The sequence below is a fragment of the Bufo bufo genome, chromosome 1 (assembly GCF_905171765.1).
Source record: "Bufo bufo chromosome 1, aBufBuf1.1, whole genome shotgun sequence".
NCBI classification, from domain to species: Eukaryota; Metazoa; Chordata; class Amphibia; order Anura; family Bufonidae; genus Bufo; species Bufo bufo.
In genome coordinates this window covers 350,500,230-350,516,346 of record NC_053389.1, presented here as the reverse complement: position 1 = coordinate 350,516,346, position 16,117 = coordinate 350,500,230, and positions in this window count along the sequence as shown.

Genomic DNA, 16,117 nt, shown 5'->3' with positions numbered 1-16,117 from the left:
GTACTGTACACTTAGGTGTGAGTTTGTTGTCAGCCACTCAGACCAAATCCTAGAATTGTGCATATACAAAGGGCGCAGATAGATAACCAGCAGTCAGGAGGGTGGAATTGTAGCAATGAATGCTCCCCCACCTCGAATCCTCCAGTATGTAGCAGGTCACCCAGATACAATGTATCTACCTTGACCTGCTACCCTTTGTCTACAGACTAGAATTATTGGCTGCACATATGCCTTGCTTCCATCATTGAGGCTTCCCCCTATGTCTGCAGGGTAAGCCCCTTTGCTTGATGCGTTTCTTTGACTGTTAATGATTGTACAGTCAAATCATCAGGAGCAGTATTGAAGCTAATCGACCCAAGGACAGAGTGCTGCAAGCTCTGGTACATAGCGTGCAGACATCTAGCCTGCGGCACTGGGACGGCCGTAGCGCAGCCGCCTAGCGCCTCTCCTAAAGAAGAAAAAGCCACGCCCCCTAGGTCTGCGTTATCGGTGCGGGAGCCAATAAATCATGCACACTGCCTACAGTGGGCGCATCCCTTCCCTGCCTATTGATATCGCTGGAGGAGGCATAGGAGGTAAGTATAATGTGCAGGAGTGAATCTACGGCGGTATCATAAAATCCAGGACATACCCCCGCCCATTTGATACATCGGATGGGTCCCCAGCCGGATGACAATCAAACAGGAGTAGAATTGGAATGGTATATTAACATGGGTATAAAAATAAATATGTCATCCTGTGTAAAAGGTACATATAAACAGAGCATACCCACAAAGGTTACCCACAATAGGACTGTGGACATAACTATACATAACAAATTCACACCCCCCCAGTCTGTAAACAGTAATACTGTCAGCACCAAATACTACAATGACCTCAGAGAGGCCATACATCTACTGGGGTCATAGCAATAGATAACAAGACCAACAGTATCGTAAACCATGGAGGATACTGTAAGCCTATAAAGAATCACCAAGAGATTTTTATACCCATGTGAATATACCATTCGAATTCTAATCCTGTTTTATTGTCATCTGGCTGGGGACCCATCCGATGTATCAAATGGGCGAGGGTATGTCCTGGATTTGATGATACCGCCATAGATTCACTCTTGTACATTATACTTACCTCCTATGCCTCCTCCAGTGATAGCAATAGGCAGGGCAGGAATGTGCCGACTGTAGGCAGTGTCCCTGAGTCATTGGCTCCCGCGCCGCTAACGCTGGCCTAGGGGGGCGTGGCTTTTTCTTCTTTAGGAGCGGCGCTGGGCGGCTGCGCTATGGCCGTCCCAGTGCCGCAGGCTACATGTCTGCAAGCTATGTACCAGAGCGTGTAGCACTCTGTTTGTCTTTGTGTCAATTAGCTTCAATACTGCTCCTGATGATTTGACTGTACAATCAATAACAGTCAAAGAAACGCTTCGAGCAAAGGGGCTTACCCTGAAGAGATAGGGGGAAGCCTCAATGATAGAAGCGAGGCATATGTGTAGCCAATAATTCTAGTCTGTAGACAAAGGGTAGCAGATCAAGGTAGATACATTGTATCTGGGTGACCCTCTATATACTGGAGGATTTGAGGTGGGGGAGCATTCATTGCTACAATTCCACCCTCCTGACCGCTGGTTACCTATCTGCGCCCTTTGTACGGTATATGCACAGTTCTAGGATTTGCTTTTAGTGGCTGACAACAAACTCACACCTAAGTGTAAATGCTTCCTGGAACGGTCTATATATGTTTTTTTAAAATATTGAGTTGGAAATATCCACATTTATAGCTAATTTAATAAAAATAAAGTTATATTTTAGCGACAGCACCTTTATAGTTAAATGTTAATTTCATGTGGTCGCCTATCTCCTACAATACTATTTAGTGAACACTTTGTGAAGCTTTATTCACCTGCATAGTGAAGAAACTACTCACCAGCAGCAGCAGCAGCTAGACCTGGAGCAGGACCTGAACCTGGAAAGCACCCTGCCACCCCACATTGAAGATGCGCTGGACTACCGGGTAGCCAAACTGGATTTGTTGCCGCAACGAGCAGAGTTTGCCCTGGAAAAGCTGTCCTGCCCGGCCAGTAGTGTGGCACCAGAGCGGGTGTTTAGTGCGGTGGGGGCATTGTTACCCCAAGGAGAACTCTCCTGTCAACCCAAAATGTGGAGAGACTGACCTTTGTCAAGATGAATTAGGCATGGATCAGCCAGGATTTCCAACCACCAATTCCTGATGCATCAGACTAGTTCATCCATGGTGCTACACCAACACTTTGATACAAGAGACTGTTTTCTTCTGGCTACTTGCCTCAGCTACTACTTTGATGCTGCAACCCGCCTGATGCCACACATCTGATGCCAATAGCTCCTTATTTCACCCACATTTGTCAGCGGGTACTGGTATTTCCACCCACTGCCCCACTCTGTTACCGGGTCACTTTCAGTTCTCCTAATGCAGCTGCTGCCATCTCCAAACTATGTCACCTTGCCCCTCTGTGGTCACCCCCTGCTGCTGCCATCTCCACACTGTCACCTTGCCACTCTATGGTATCCTCCTGATGCTGCTGCTACTGCCATCTCCAAACTATGTCACCTTGCCACTCTGTGGTCTCCTCCTGCTGCTGCCATCTCCACAATATGTAATTTTGCAACTCTGTGGTCTCCTCATGCTGCTGCCGCCATCTCCACACTATGTCACCTTGCCACTCTGTGGGATCCTGCTGCTGCCATCTCCACACTATGTCACCATGTCACTCTTTAGTATCCTCCTGATGCTGCTGCTGCTACTGCCATCTCCACACTATGTCACCTTGGTACTCTGTGGGATCCTGCTGCTGTTGCCATCACCACACTATGTCACCTTGCCACTCTGTGGGATCCTGCTGCTGCTGATGCCATCTGCACACTATGCCACCTTGCCACTCTGTGGTCTCCTCCTGCTGCTGCCATCTCCACACTACGTCACCTTGCCACTCTGTGGTCTCCTCATGCTGCTGCCATCTGCAGACTCTGTCATTGTGCCACTCGGTGGCCTTCTCATGATGCTGCTGCTGCTGCATCCGCCACCTCCAGATTCTGTCATTTTGCCACTCGGTGGCCTCCTCATACTGCATTCAACCTCCAGACCCTGTCATAGGTCCACTCTGTGGACTTTTCATGATGTTCCCACCCTCCCCACTTCATGACTGGGCCACTATATTGGCTTTCGGCCTGGCTGACATCATAATTTATTTGACCTTTCTTTCTGATCTGTCAGAAGGAAGGAAAAATGAGACGCACAACGGATCCTGTCTGTGTAGCAGCTGTAAGGCCTGTATGGTCCCATCAGAATTGGCTTATGATTTGGTTGCCAAAAGCAGGAGAAAATGCAAATATTCCATTCACGTGTCATCACTGTTTTAGATCCACTCCTGTTTTTTTTTTTTGGCATTAGCAATACTGATGGATTATTGAGCAAATTCTGACCGAGTGAAGGCATATGCTCCACAGACAGGTTCCGTTTTTTGTGTGTTATTGTTCTGACGGATCAGAGGAAGGGCAAATTAATCAGTGATGTCAACACAAACTTACTGCTGACTAGTGTTGAGCGAACCCGAACTGTACGGTGTTCGGGTAATATTAATATACCATCGGATCGGAGTTTTCTCCAATCCGATGGTATATTTTAACTTGAAGCGTCCCCATCACCATGGGAACGCCTCTATGTTAGAATATACCATCGGATTTGAATTAGATTGTGAAAACTCAGATCCGACAGTATATTCTAACACAGTGGCGTTCCCATAGTGATAGGGACGTTTCAAGTTAGAATATACTGAGAACTGTGGACATAACGGCCCCCTGCTGCCTGGCAGCACCTGATCTCTTACAGGGGGCTGTGATCCGCACAAATAACTCCTCAGGTGCCGCACCTGAGGGGTTAATTGTGCGGATCACAGCACCCTGTCAGAGGTCGGGTGCCGCCGGGCAGCAATGCGGCCCCCCACTATTAAAATCATTCATGGGCAGTGCGCCCTAACCCCCCTCACCAGCAGTGGCGTACACACAATCCATGGGGCCCCTGTGCGAAACTGATCTATGGGGCCCCCACCCCGTCGCCCCCCCCAACCTGCCTCCAAGCCCCTCCCCCACTACCTCCCCTACTAGTGTTGTAACTATAGTGTAATGGGCCACAGTGCAAACATTTTTACAAAGAACCGGCAGATTTTCTTACTAAGGGCTCTTTCCGTGCGGGTAATCCGCTGCGTGAATGAGTGCCAAGCCCCATTCTAGACAGCAGAGACACGGAGCAGTAACATGATTGACTGTGATCTTTTTACTACAAAATCACGGTGACAACTTAATGTCTCTGTGATTTTGTAGTAAAAAGATCACAGAGAGGCACAGAGAGGCACAGAGCATTACCAATCATGTTAATGCTCCGTGTCTCTGCTGTCCGGAACAGGGCTTGGCTGTCTTTCACGCAGTGGATTACCCGCACGGGATCAGCTCCTGTTAAAGAGCCCTAAACCCAATGCATGGCTACACTCACCCAGTCCTAATAAAATCTGGTCCTACCTCATCCAGGGGGTCGCTGGTATCGGCGCGATATCCGCTGGATCCAGAACAAGGTCCCTGTGGTGAGAAAAAAATAATAATCACATAAGGAAGGGATGGTGACTGCCCCTGTGAAATCACCAGCAGGGGGCGCTGTGCTGGCCTGTAAGACTGAGCCATGCCAATGTATAGTAGGGTAATCTAGGACATTTCCCCTAAGTGGAACCACACAGTACTAATGCCCACCTTGTGGCCCCTCACAGTAGTTATGCCCACCTTTGTTCCTGTCACAGTAATTATGCCTAGATATGTGCTCCCTCATAGTAGTTATGCCAAATATGTGTCCCCTTACAGTAGTTATGCCCAGATATGTGCCCCCTCAAAGTGGTTATGCCAGATTATGTGTCCCCTCACAGTAGTAATGCCAGATTATGTGTCCCCTCACAGTAGTAATGCCAGATTATGTGCCCCCTCACAGTAGTAATGCCAGACTATGTGCCCCTCACCTATTAACGCCAGATTATGTGCCCCTCACAGTAGTAATGCCAGATTATGTGCCCCTCACAGTAGTTATGGCAGATTATGTGCCCCTTCACAGTATTTATGCCCAGTTATGTGCCCCCTCAAAGTAGATATGCCCAGATATGTGCCCCCTCAGAGTGGTTATGCCAGATTATGTGTCCCCTCACAGTAGTAATGCCAGATTATGTGCCCCCTCAAAGTAAATATGCCTAGATATGTGTCCCCTCAGAGTGGTTATGCCAGATTATGTGCCCCTCACATTAGATATGCCCACATATGTGCCCCTCACATTGGTTATGCCAGATTACATACCCCATCACAGTAGTTATGCCTTTATATGTGCCCCCCTCACAGTAGTTATGCCACATTAGGTGCCCCCTCAAATTAGTTATGGCAGATTAGGTGCCCCCCTCAAATTAGTTATGGCAGATTAGGTGCCCCTTAGTAGAGATGCCAACTTTTGTGCCCCCTCACTCTAGTTGTGCCCATCAAACCCACCCCCCTTCCCCCCCTGCCCCCAGTCTGCAGCGTTAGAAAAAAAAATACACATACTTACCTTCTTCCCTGATGAGAGGAGGCAGATTTCCGGGCTTTCAGGTCTCCTCCCACAGCCAGCAGCGCGATCTGGGGCCAGCAGGGGGAGCTCCTGAGCTCTGAAGATCAGTGAAGCAGGGAGCAGAGAGGTTTCCCTGCTTCACTATGGAAACGGAACTGCCTGGCCGGGTGTGTGTGAGTGAGTGCGCTCCCCCACCTCTTCCTTGACCCTCCGGCCCCCACCCCCACCCCCATATTATACATGTAATGGAGGCATGGAGCGCTCTGATGGGGCCCGAAATTGCCACTGTACTTCATGCCGGGCCCCATCAGAGCGCTCCATTACATGTGAGTACAGCGGGGGCCCTTCCAGCGGCCTGGGGGGGTCCACAGGCGGCCGGGCCCCCTGGAGTGCCAGGCCCGGTCTTAACTGCGACCCCTGCGACCCTGGTATGTACGCCACGGCTCACTAGTATTACAATCATTGGTGGCCAGTGCGGATCCACCCCTCTGTATTAAACATTATTGCTGGCAGTGCGCTGACAATCCCTCCCCCCATATTAATCATTGGTGGCAGTGCGCCCTCAATCCCCCCTCCCTCCCCAGTATTAATCATTGCTGGCAGTGCGCCCTCAATCCCCCCTCCCTCCCCAGTGTTAATCATTGGTGGCAGTGCGCCCTCAATCCCCCCTCCCTCCCCAGTATTAATCATTGCTGGCAGTGCGCCCCCCCCCCCCATCATTGGTGGCAGTGGCAGTTCCAATCGGAGTCCCAGCAGTATAATGTCTGCTTAGAGCAATGCGCCACACAGACCTGTGAGTTTGAGAAGGAGCGCCCGGTGGCCCCAGCGCAGGTAAGTACAATGCTGACTAACTGACCATGGCAGCCAGGTCTTCAGTAGCGTCTTGGTTGCCATGGTAACCGATCGGAGCCCCCGCATTACACTGCTGGGACTCCGATCAGAACTGCCACTGCCACCACTGATGGGGGGGGCACTGCCAGCAATGATTAATACTGGGGAGGGAGGGGGGATTGAGGGCGCACTGCCACCAATGATTAATACTGGGGAGGGAGGGGGGATTGAGGGTGCACTGCCAGCAATGATCAATGCACCTGGAACAGAGAGACAGCTATGTGCGGATGCTGTTCATTGATTACAGCTCGGCCTTTAACACCATCCCTCCTTACAAGTTGGCAACGAAACTGAACAACTTGGGTCTCAGCTCACACCTGTGCAACTGGATACTGGATTTTCTTACAAAAAGACCACAAATCGTACGCATGGGCAAGCACTTCTCTTCATCCTTAACACTAAACACTGGGGTACTGCAAGGCTGTGTGTTGAGCCCTCTCCTTTACTCCCTCTTCACAAATGACTGTAAACCTATTCACAATACCAATACCATTATAAAATTTGCAGATGACACGACCGTGATAGGCCTAATCTCCAACAATGATGAAACAGCCTATAGGAAAGAGGTTGAGAACCTAGAGAGATGGAGTAAGAACAACAACCTCATACTCAATACCAAGAAAACAAAGGAGCTAATTCTGGATTTTAGGAAGAAGAAACAAAATGGACACCATCCCATTAGCATTAATGGTGGAAACGTGGAGATAGTTCAAAGTTTCAGATTCTTGGGAGTTCATATTAGTCAGGACCTGTCATGGATAAAAAACACAACAGAAATTACCAAAAAAGGCCTTCAGAGGCTTTATTTTCTGAGGAGTCTGAAGAAAGCACAACTCCCAAAACAGCTGCAATTTTTTATTTAAAAACAATTTTTACAGGTGCACCATAGAATCTGTTATCACATACTGAATTACAGTGTGGTTCTCCGGCTGCTCTTCTGAGGACAAGAAGACCCTTAAGCGCATCATCAGAATGGCTGGCAGAATCACTGGTACTCAGTTACCATCACTGGATGACATCTTCACTGCTCGCTGCAGCAACAGGGCAAAAATTATCTGCGGGGATCCAACTCACCCCGACCACAACCTTTTCATTCCCCTACCCTCTGGTAGGCGTCTTAGAGCCCTACATGCCCGCACCACTAGGCTGAAGAACAGATTTTACCCCAAAGCAATCAGTCTCTTAAATGCTCAGAGACTATTGCCCCTTCCTAGGATAGAAACTACCACAGACTGAAAGTGACTGCTGCATTTGTGAACCCATGATGATCTCTTGTCTGCAGTGGTGTCTGATCAGTGTGTATATATACTCAAGCACTTCCTACTTTGCTCTTGCTATATATATATATGCTGTGAACTGTGAATAGTAATGCTTTCTAGTGCAATGTTTTTTTTTTTTTTCTAGTGTAATGCTTTAGTTTAAATGTCAGTTCTTGTTCCTCTGTCCATGGCATCTAGGATTGCTCCAAACAACATTTCATTGTATTGTACATTGTATTACATTGTATTGTACAGTGACAATAAAGGCATCTTATCTTATCTTATCTTAATACTGGGGAGGGAGGGGGGAATGAAGGCGCACTGCCAGTAATGATTAATACTGGGGGGGAGGGGGGATTGAGGGCGCACTGCCACTAATGATTGTAATACTGGTGAGGGGAGTTAGGGCGCACTGCCCATGAATGATTTTAATAGTAGGGGGGTGGGGGGGTGCACTGCTGCATGGCGGCACCCGACCTCTGACAGGGTGCTGTGAACCGCACAATTAACCCCTCAGGTGCGGCACCTGAGGGGTTAATTGTGTGGATCACAGTGCCCTGTCAGAGGTCAGGTGCCGCCAGGCAGCAGGGGGCCAGTATGTATGCGCCTGTTGGTATACTCTAACTTCAAGCGTCCCCATCACCATGGAAACACCTCTGTGTTAGAATATACCATCGGAATTGCATTTTCACGATCTAAGTCAGATCCGATGGTATATTCTAACCACCAGGCGTTCCCATGGTGACAGGGACGCTTGTGGGGAGGAGTATGCCAAAGGGGTTTAACTGTACTTTTTGGAGAAAAAAAAAGACGAATATTCAAAAAAATTTCAAAACAAATACACTCACCTAAAGAATTATTAGGAACACCATACTAATACGGTGTTGGACCCCCTTTTGCCTTCAGAACTGCCTTAATTCTACGTGGCATTGATTCAACAAGGTGCTGATAGCATTCTTTAGAAATGTTGGCCCATATTGATAGGATAGCATCTTGCAGTTGATAGAGATTTGAGGGATGCACATCCAGGGCACGAAGCTCCCGTTCCACCACATCCCAAAGATGCTCTATTGGGTTGATATCTGGTGACTGTGGGGGCCATTTTAGTACAGTAAACTCATTGTCATGTTCAAGAAACCAATTTGAAATGATTCAAGCTTTGTGACATGGTGCATTATCCTGCTGGAAGTAGCCATCAGAGGATGGGTACATGGTGGTCATGAAGGGATGGACATGTTAAGAAACAATGCTCAGGTAGCCCGTGGCATTTAAACGATGCCCAATTGGCACTAAGGGGCCTAAAGTGTGCCCAGAAAACATCCCCCACACCATTACACCACCACCACCAGCCTGCACAGTGGTAACAAGGCATGATGGATACATGTTCTCATTCTGTTTACGCCAAATTTGGACTCTACAGAATGTCTCAACAGAAATCGAGACTCATCAGACCAGGCAACATTTTTCCAGTCTTCAACAGTTCAATTTTGGTGAGCTTGTGCAAATTGTAGCCTCTTTTTCCTATTTGTAGTGGAGATGAGTGGTACCCGGTGGGGTCTTCTGCTGTTGTAGCCCATCCGCCTCAAGGTTGTGCGTGTTGTGGCTTCACAAATGCTTTGCTGCATACCTCGGTTGTAACGAGTGGTTATTTCAGTCAACGTTGCTCTTCTATCAGCTTGAATCAGTCGGCCCATTCTCCTCTGACCTCTAGCCTCCACAAGGCATTTTCGCCCACAGGACTGCCGCATACTGGATGTTTTTCACACCATTCTTTGTAAACCCTAGAAATGGTTGTGCGTGAAAATCCCAGTAACTGAGCAGATTGTGAAATACTCAGACCGACCCGTCTGGCACCAACAACCATGCCACGCTCAAAATTGCTTAAATCACCTTTCTTTCCCTTTCTGACATTCAGTTTGGAGTTCAGGAGATTGTCTTGACCAGGACCACACCCCTAAATGCATTGAAGAAACTGCCATGTGATTGGTTGACTATATTCACTATAGTGCTATATATTTGTTTTTTAGAATATTCGTCTTTTTTCAACATCTCAAGTCATGATTCCTCCCTGCTTCTTGCTTGTGGGCCAAGGACTCATTGACCACAAGCATTTTAAGCAGGGAGGAATCATTTGTTCAGATGTAAAAAATGACGAATATTCGATATAACGAATATATAGCAGTATAATCGTAATATTCGCGAATTATCGAAGTTGCGATATTCGCGAATAATATTCGCTATTCAAATATTCACGCTCAACACTACTGGTAAATGAAAGGTCTGTGCGGCGCATTGCTTATAGCACAGACCTGTCACTTACCAGTAGGAGGAGTGCCCAGCCGGCCACAGACAGCGCACGTAAGTATAATGCTGCTAAAAGTGCTAAGTAACCATGGCAGCCAGGACTGCAGTAGCGTCATGGCTGCCATGGTAACCGATCGGAGCCCCAGCGATTAAACTGGGACTCTGATCGGAACTGCCGCTCCGTGGCCACCAATGATGGGGGGGGGGTTGTTAACCTGTGGCCACTGCCACCAATTATTTTAATTAGGGGTGGGGGGGGGGGAGGGGAGGCCGCACTGGCCACCAATGATTTTAATACTGGGGAGGGAGGGGGGTCTGGCCCCTGCTGCCTGGCAGCACCCGATCTCTTACAGGGGGCTGAGATCCGCACAATTAACCCCTTAGGTGCGGCACCTGAGGGGTTAATTGTGCGGATCACAGCCCGCTGTAAGAGATCGGGTGCTGCCAGGCAGCAGGGGGCAGTTATGTACACAGGTCTTAGTATATTCTAACTTGAAGCGTCCCCATCACCATGGGAACGCCTCTGTGTTAGAATATACTGTCGGATCTGTGTTTTCACGATCGTGAAAACTCAGATCTGAAAAAGCTAATACTATTATTTTCCGTTATAACCATGTTATAACGGAAAATAATAAAGTGAAGTTCGGGTCCCCATTGACTTCAATGTGGTTCGGGTTCAAGTTCGGATCAAGTTCGGGTCCCAAACCCGACCTTTTTTTTAAAAGTTCGGCCAAACTCCCCGAACATCTAGGTGTTCGCTCAACTCTTCTGCTGACACCCTCTCCACTCTGTCGGGGGAGGGGGGCTCTACTTGTATAAGCTTTTAATAGAACAGGTTCTGTAGACATCTATGTGGAATCAGCTGACGACGGTGTAAAAGGAGTGCGCTTCTTCTTTACACTAACATTGACCTGTAAGGCTGAGTTCAGACTTGAGTTATTTGGTCGATTTTGGCCCTGTGACTGCCCAAATAAGTGAAGTGTGCAGTGTGATTCTAATAGATACGCCGGTCATCTGAATGCCATACTGACTGACAGTATTATTTCACTAACCCAGCACACACCCTATGCATGTTACTGCAAGGCACAGTGTTCTACACCCATATAAAGGCTTTATGCAGCCCGGAAATAGCATTTTTTTATCGCGATTCACCGCAAATATATTTACATTGAAGCTAATTTTTTCAAAAAATTCAGCGAATTGGCTGAATTGCATTTTTTTTTAAAATTTGCTCATCTCTAGTGATATGCCCTGAGTTTCTAGAGAGAATGAAAGATCATTGCAAAATCAGTGTAATCCTTCCAATTGTTTGGCAACCTTTTCCAGAATAGCAGAGACATCAGAGCTTGGTTGTTTTAAGAATCAGCAAGGCCAACAGTGTGGTCCATCAGCACATTAAATAAGTAAAGCAAAGAGAACACCAGGTACAGTATACCATTGTTAAGTACTGTAAGGCACAGAACTGAATGAGACTGCACTGATGCGAAAAGACTGAGTACTTTTTTGCATGTGTCATAACCCTTGTAACTTTGTTTATAGGGGGTCACCATTAAGAGACTGGGTCTATGTTAAGCAAGTACCTAGGGAAAACTATGGTGTTCAGTAACTGTTAGGATACTTCCTCTTCCTAGCCTTCTGTAGTCTCAAGGCATAAATCTGACATCGGTGTTGCCTTGCATCACTGCAGCTCCTACTAGGAGTTTTGTATCGGGCTTACTACATTAATTTACATATTCATGAAAGTAGCCTCAAGGACCTTTTACTTATCTAAAGTATTTATTTCCTTACAGATTGTCTGTGCTCTAGGAAAGTTTTACAGAATGTTGGACACATTTGAAATAGGCGTATGTGAAATAGTCTTGCAAATTGTATGAGGTTTCTGATTAACATTACGGTTATGTTAAATGTACTACAGGTACAGAAAACTCAGTATTAAATACATGATTATCATTTTGCTGGCTTGCTATGATCTAGAATATTTTATCAATTAGTTCTAAAAAAATGGCAGTTAAAAAGCCTAGTAATATTAGTACGTGTATAGCGTGCCTTAGAGGTAAAGGTCTCCCAGACTTGTGACTGTTGAGCATGTAATTCAGGTTCCATTCTTGGCAGCACAAGTACTCAGGATGTAGTATAACTGCAAATCCATATACATTTGGCTCTGATTTAATATATATGCAGGTTAACTTGTTTACATCAATTTCTCAAAAAAATAATTTTGCCGTGGATTAGGATGTGTTTGGTTTTAGTTGGCAATCGTTATACTGTGTATTGTATTGACTATTGACAATAGCCTCTTTGTGACTCTCAAGATATCAGTTTCAAGTATTACATAAACACTCACCACTTCCTTCCACTTTTAGTGCCAGGGAGACGTTTTGCTCATGTACTGTATATTGTGTCAACATCTTAAATGGTTGCATGGAGCGAATGTTCAGAAGCAATGTGAGCAAATAAGAAACTTTACAAGTAGAGTTGAGCGAACACCTAGATGTTCGGGGAGTTCGGCCGAACTTTGAAAAAAAGTTTGAGTTCGGGACCCGAACTTGATCCGAACTTGGACCCGAACCCTATTGAAGTCAATGGGGACCCGAACTTCACTTTATTATTTTGCGTTATAACGGAAAATAATAGTATTAGCTTTTTCAGATCTGAGTTTTCACGATCGTGAAAACACAGATCCGACAGTATATTCTAACACAGAGGTGTTCCCATGGTGATGGGGACGCTTCAAGTTAGAATATACTAAGAACTGTGTAAATAACTGCCCCCTGCTGCCTGGCAGCACCCGATCTCTTACAGGGGGCTGTGATCCGCACAATTAACCCCTCAGGTGCCGCACCCTCCCTCCCCAGTATTAAAATCATTGGTGGCCGGTGCGTTCCCCCTCCCTCCCTCCCCAGTATTAAAATCATTGGTGGCCAGTGTGGCCCCCCCACCCCCACCCACCCCCTATTAAAATCATTGGTGTCCAGTGCGGCCTCCCCTCTCCCCCCCACCCCTAATTAAAATCATTGGTGGCAGTGGCCACAGGTTAACAACCCCCCCATTATTGGTGGCAGCAGAGCGGCAGTTCCGATCAGAGTCCCAGTTTAATCGCTGGGGCTCCGATCGGTTACCATGGCAGCCAGGATGCTACTGCAGTCCTGGCTGCCATGGTTACTTAGCACTTTTAGCAGCATTATACTTACGTACGCTGTCGGTGGCCGGCCGGGTGCTCCTCCTACTGGTAAGTGACAGGTCTGTGCTATAAGCAATGCGCCGCACAGACCTTTCACTTACCAATAGTGTTGAGCGCGAATATTTGAATAGCGAATATTAATCGGGAATATCGCAACTTCGATAATTTGCGAATATTACGAATATACTGCTATATATTCGTTATATCGAATATTCGTCATTTTTTACATCTGAACAAATGATTTCTCCCTGCTTAAAATGCTTGTGGTCAATAAGTCATTGGCCCACAAGCAAGAAGCAGGGAGGAATCATGACTTTAGATGTTGAAAAAAGACTAATAATCTAAAAAACGAATATATAGCACTATAGCGAATATATTCGTTTTGAAATTTTTTAGAATATTCCCCCCCCCCCCCTCTAAACAGTACAGTTAAACCCCTTTGGCATACTCCTCCCCACAAGCGTCCCCGTCACCATGGGAACGCCTGCTGGTTAGAATATACCATCGGCTCTGAGTTAGATCGTGAAAACTCAAATCCGATGGTATATTCTAACACAGAGGCATTCCCATGGTGATGGGGACGCTTGAAGTTATAGTATACCAACAGGTGCATGCATACTGGCCCCCTGCTGCCTGGCGGCACCTGACCTCTGACAGGGCACTGTGATCCACACAATTAACCCCTCACAATTAACCGCCCATTAATTGTGCGGATCACAGCACCCTGTCAGAGGTCGGGTGCCGCCAGGCAGCAGTGCGCCCCCCCCCACCACCCCCACTATTAAAATCATTCATAGGCAGTGCGCCCTAACCCCCCCTCACCAGTATTACAATCATTGATGGCAGTGCGCCCTCAATCCCCCCTCCCTCCCTCCCCAGTATTAATCATTGGTGGCAGTGCGCCCTCAATCCCCCCTCCCTCTGCAGTATTAATCATTGCTGGCAGTGCGCCCTCAATACCCCCTCCCTCCCCAGTATTAATCATTGCTGGCAGTGCGCCCCCCCCTTCATTGGTGGCAGTGGCAGTTCCGATCGGAGTCTCAGCAGTGTAATGCTGGGGCTCCGATCGGTTACCATGGCAACCAGGACGCTACTGAAGTCCTGGCTGCCATGGTCGGTTAGTCAGCATTGTACTTACCTGCGCTGGGGCCACCGGGCGCTCCTTCTCAAACTCACAGGTCTGTGCGGCGCACTGCCAGCAATGATTAATACTGGGAAGGGAGGGAGGGGGGATTGAGGGCGCACTGCCACCAATGATTGATACGGGGGGAGAGATTGTCAGTGCACTGCCAGCAATAATGTTTAATACAGAGGGGGGGATCCGCACTGGCCACCAATGATTGTAATACTGGTGAGGGGGGTTTAGGGCGCACTGCCCATGAATGATTTTAATAGTGGGGGGGGGGGGCCGCACTGCTGCCCGGCGGCAACCGACCTCTGACAGGGTGCTGTGATCCGCACAATTAACCCCTCAGGTGCAGATCACAGCCCCCTGTAAGAGATCAGGTGCTGCCAGGCAGCAGGGGCCGTTATGTCCACAGTTCTCAGTATATTCTAACTTGAAGCGTCCCTATCACTATGGGAACGCCACTGTGTTAGAATATACTGTCGGATCTGAGTTTTCACGAGCTAACTCAAATCCGATGGTATATTCTAACATAGAGGCGTTCCCATGGTGATGGGGACACTTCAAGTTAAAATATACCATCGGATTGGAGAAAACTCTGATTTAATGGCATATTAATATTACCCGAACATCAAACCCGAACCCGAACTTTTACTAAAATGTTCGGGTGCCAAACACTGTAAAGTTCAGTACGAACCCGAAATTTACAGTTCGGGTTCGCTTAACCCTATTTACAAGGATACAATTAGATATGAGTGAATCAAAGCTGACGAAGTGTAATTCGATCCAAATTTCAGGAAAAATTCAATTCGCAACTAATTCAAATTTCCTTGCTCCTCGTGGTAACGAATCGCAATTTTCCTTAAATGGCGGCTACACGTGTGAGGACTGAGGACATGGGGCAAGGAACTCTGAGAAGGCATTATCCCACAGATTGACATGCCTGCATGCAGCCAATCAGATGCCAGCCAGCCCTGTGATGTCACAGCCCTTTAAATACGGCAGCCATTTTAGATTCTGCCATTTTCCAGCGTTCAGAGTGCAGGGACAGAGACGTGTGAAGGCATTAACGACAGCAATTAGAAAAACCTCTATGTTTTAAAAAAAAAAAAATGAAAAAAGGATTTATAAGTGCAGGGAAAGGATAGGGAGGAATCATTTCACGGCATCTTAGTGCAGATTTTTGTTATTGGGCTGTCACTCCAGCTTTTTGTTATTGGGCTGCAAGTGTTACATTGAAAAGCTTTTAGTGGCTTATATCTCAGTATCGAATTCAGTACAACAAGAAAAATATATACGCATTTCACTTCTGCAGATATTTCTGTTGAAAGCGTATAGGGGTGTATTAAAGTAAAAAAAGAAAAATATATATGCACTGCACTGTTGCAGTTATTTCTGGTGAAAGCTTGTAGGGGCATATTTCATTAAAAAAAATAAAAATATATACGCACTGCACTGTTGCAGTTATTTTTGTTGAAAGGATATAGGGGCGTACTTCATTAAAAAAATATATATATACACTCACCTAAAGAATTATTAGGAACACCTGTTCTATTTCTCATTAATGCAATTATCTAGTCAACCAATCACATGGCAGTTGCTTCAATGCATTTAGGGGGTTGGTCCTGGTCAAGACAATCTCCTGAACTCCAAACTGAATGTCAGAATGGGAAAGAAAGGTGATTTAAGAAATTTTGAGCGTGGCATGGTTGTTGGTGCCAGACGGGTCGGTCTGAGTATTTCACAATCTGC